Source organism: Alligator sinensis, unplaced genomic scaffold (assembly GCF_000455745.1).
Source record: "Alligator sinensis unplaced genomic scaffold, ASM45574v1 scaffold945_1, whole genome shotgun sequence".
Taxonomy (NCBI): Eukaryota; Metazoa; Chordata; order Crocodylia; family Alligatoridae; genus Alligator; species Alligator sinensis.
The window spans coordinates 6451-10538 of NW_005843474.1; the positions used below are offsets into that span (position 1 = coordinate 6451).

Below are 4088 nucleotides of genomic sequence, written 5' to 3' on the forward strand. Positions count from 1 at the left end.
AGATTTTCTCCAGCAATAATTATGGCTAAGTCTTTTAATCTCTTCCAGTACTCAAATGATGGTATTCTTTAATATTTAAGATGGCTTTCTGGATCAGACAAACATCCCATGATCAGGGTTTTTGGGGACCAGACATGTTCTCTGTAGTTCTGCCCCTTCTATATAATGGGCAACGATTTCCTTGTTGGTTCAAAAGAATTGCTTGGTGTCACTGGAGCACTACCAGCGCCCCTCTGCCCTGCAAGATGCTGGAGAAATACTAAGGGTCAAAAGGAAATGAACAAAAGGATGAGAAAAAAAAGATACGTTCAATCCGCCCTTCTCGATCTTTGACATGACTGATATTTTTGAGGCCCAGAAGGCCATAGTCTAGGGATGTACCATTTTCTGTAGCCACTTGGCAGATATTCCAGAACCCATACAGAACTTGTGCTTACACTTCATTGTCTAGCATAGTTAACATCACAGCCACTTACAGCAATAACGGTACACAAACACATCCAAGCAAGCAAGACAATTACTATGCAGAACACAGTGAAGCTCGACTCTTCTTTGTACCAAGTGAACTTCTTCATGATTTACTGCTGGTCCACATCCTGGAAAACACAAACACAAAAAAGGGAATGGCTTAACCCCCTTTAAGTTAGTTCATGTCATGGGATCACTTTTGAGACTGTGGCTGGGTTGGCCCTGGCCCTGGCCCTCCTGCAGCTCCTTCACAGATTCCCCTCTTTGCAGCTTGAGAGGCTGCTTTTTTAGCAATCGTTTCTGCTTCAAGTGACAGCTGCTGCAAGGTGTACCCTCCCATGCATCTTCCCTCCTTGGCTTTCACCAGGGGTTTTCTGTTGGGGCAGGCTCCCTCTATCCTTTTCCCAGCCAAGAGTAACCCACAAGGCAGTGGGAGCCAAGGTTTTCAGGCGCTCTGCACTCGCCTTTCTCAGGGGTGGCAACGTGGCATTTTGTAGAGACTGCCCTGGCACAGGTACCTCCACCACACTAACCAGTCCCAGGAAGGTATAGTTTTCGGGCCTTACCCAGGATTAATTTTTAGGCTCTTCTGCCCTGGTTATCTTCACCCATCATGGGCAGTCTCTGACTTCTGGGTTTTTCACCGCACCCATTCTTGTTGGACAAGCGAGAGGCTGGGGTTGTCCCTGGTGTCTCCTTGTCCAGTTGACCTGGAGCACGGGATGTGTGTAACCCTGGTCTCAGGCTGCATGAAGTGGGTCAGTGGATTGGGTGGGATTCAGAAGATTTCATGTTGTGGGGGGAAGTGAATGCCCCACTGCTTGCACCAGAATCTCCCCTGTGCCATTTCCTCTCTGTGGCCCCGAGTGTCACAAAGCCTGAGGCTCAGCCCAGAGTCCGTGTGCGGGTTCGTGCCAAGGCCCTTGTCCCAGTGCAGCTGTCTGTGATGTGGAGGCTGCCTGGGATTCATTAGCAGAGGAAAGCTCCATGGGCTCATTCCCTGCACCAGACATTGCCCCTGAAACAGGTAGGAAGCAGATCACTGCTCTCAATCCTCCACTCCCAGAACATTTCTTGGAGGGATAATGCATGAAATGTGATGGGTTTTGCTGCCAAGCAGTGTAAGGCAGTGCTCACCACACACTCCTTACTGGTGACAAGTCCCAGAAATGCACCCCGAGGTTGTTCACCCTTGTACCCAGATGCTGCTTTCAGGACTGCCAGAGATCATGGGAAAGATGGGTCTCACCAAAGAACTGGGGCATGTGGAGCATGTCAGCCTAGTCAGGTAGAGGGCTCAGCACCATCTCCACCAGGACCCACCAGTGCTGTGGGATACGCAGACCTTTGAGAGCCTCATTTTTCCTTTTAGCAGATCCCTTTGGTCTCATCCTCAGCCTGTTAAAACATTAACCTTTTTGGGCACCGTGCAAGCGCATATGCCCCAAGTGTTTGTTGGAGCAGGGCCTGAGGTGATGGGGTGAGAGCTGGGCCAGAGACCTTGAGAGCCTGCCTCTTAACTCCACCAAATAGGGAAGGTGAGACTGGTACAGAGACTTTGGCTGGAAGACCTAGTTTTCGTGAGGAAACAGAAGTGCGAAGTCCTGCTCCGAGGCACATCCCAGCAGAAGGAATAGCAGTGCTTGCCCCTTGGCAGCAGGAAGGGACTAATCTGGTGTTTCTTCCTCCCATGAAGGACATGCCTGGTTGATGAGCAGAACTGAGGAGCAGGCTCCTGAGGAAGGGCCTGGAAAGCTGGAGGATGCTCCAAAAGCAGGAGAATGTAGCAGTGAACAATCTCCCATCGCTCGTTGGGCATTGGAGTGAAGAAGGGAAAGAAGCCAGAAAAAGGCCAAGGTGCAGGGATGAATATGTCATGCTGAGACACCTGAAGAGCAGAAAAGCAAAGGCGCACTGGAGAGAGACACTGCATGCAAGGCAAGGCAGTGTGGGGGGCCTCAGAGGGAAGAAGGAGCTCACTACCAAGCCCAGGGGGAGAGGCCACCCCTGCTCTCAGTTCAGGAAAAGTTTTAGCTGCCCCTCACTCCTGGCTCTGCACAAGATAAAGCATGCTGGGGAGAAGCCCCATGTTAGCACCAAGTGTGGAAAGAGCTTCAGGCAGCCCTCGAGCCTGGCCAGGCACAGGTGCGTCCACACACAGGAGAAGCGTCCCTCACTAAAAGGGGGAAGAGCTTTGTGCTGTTCAAAACCCAGGTTGTGCACAGGAAGAAGCATCAGTACTGCTGTGTCACATTTGGTAAGACCTTCACCCATTTCTTCTCCCTGGTTCAGCACCGTCGCATGCACTTGGGGTGGAAGACGCACCGCTGCAAAGAGTGCAGGAAGAACTTCATCAGCTGGCAAGGCCTGTCCCAGCACCGGTGTGTGCGGAGGAGGCAGCAGCCACACTGCTGCACAAAGTGTGGGAAGAGCTTCAGGCAGCCCTCCAGCCTGGCCAGGCACAGGTGCATGCACACACGGGAGAAGCGTCATCATTGCTCTGTGTGTGGGAAGAGCTTCATCTCCCCTTCCAAGCTGGCCCAACACCAGGTTATCCACACAGGGGAGAAGCCATATCAGTGCACAGCATGTGGGGAGAGCTTTGCCCACTCTTCCACCCTGGCCCAGCACCAGCGCATCCACACAGGGGAGAAGCCATATCAGTGCTCTGAGTGTGGGAAGAGCTTCATCCTATCCTCCAACTTGGCCCAGCACAAGCGCATTCACACAGGGGAGAAGCAATATCAGTGCGCTGAGCGTGGCTGGCCCCCAAGGGATGGTTGTGGGCTGGCCAGGAATAAGAGGAAACACTTCAGGCTGAGGTCAGCCCCGATGTGGGGGGAGGAGACAAGGAGGAGGTGATCTTTGCTTCAGTCCTGGATCCCCATCATTCTCTAACAGTACTCCCAGGGGAAGAAGTGCCTTCACGCTAGGGTGCCTTCTCCCAGATGGCTGACGTCAGATGACACCTGTGGACTTTCCGTGGCTGCCTCCCAGCTTTCTCCTTCCTCCTGGTCCCGGGGATCTGGTAGATGAGCCCCTCAGTTTGAGCGAGGAGTGCATTTATGGCTGGGGAATCATTCCCTACGATCGTCCCTGACCTCGCCTTTCCTCACCTCCCCATCATCCCTCTTCCAGACCTGCCCATGCCCAGTGGGGTCTATAAGGAGCTGCTTCTGCCACCTCCAGATCCTCTTTGGCCTGTTTTGCTTTTCAGCCTCTGCAGAACTGTGCACCACGGGGTGTGTGCTGTTCCCCTGCCCTCCTCCCCTTCATTGTATTTTCTCTCATGCATTCCCTGCTACTAAAACACCAGAATTAGACATGGCACCTCTGTGGCTGATTTCTGCCTTCTCATGAGCTGTGCAATGTGAACAGGCCAGGGACCACAACCCTTTCCAGGGCAGATATCTCTGTGCCTTCCAGCCCCTTCTCTTTTCAAATGATTCACCATAATCTGGAGGTTCTTGCTAACCCTTGGGAGCAGGAGCTGGTCTGATCTACCCACCCTGCTGCTGCCTGACTAGCTGCTTCCACCCACTTTTGCCCTCTTCCCACAGCAGGACCCGGAGCTGGGTGAGCCAGAGCCACAGGGTGAGCAACCCTGGGCAAGCGAATGG

The 4088-nt window shown here is 52.9% G+C and overlaps 1 pseudogene; it reads left to right on the forward strand.

Annotated features, from left to right (window-relative positions):
• The first annotated feature begins 1238 nt into the window (after positions 1-1238).
• The window catches only part of LOC102380072, a 92269-nt pseudogene continuing 89419 nt past the window's right edge, over positions 1239-4088 (forward strand).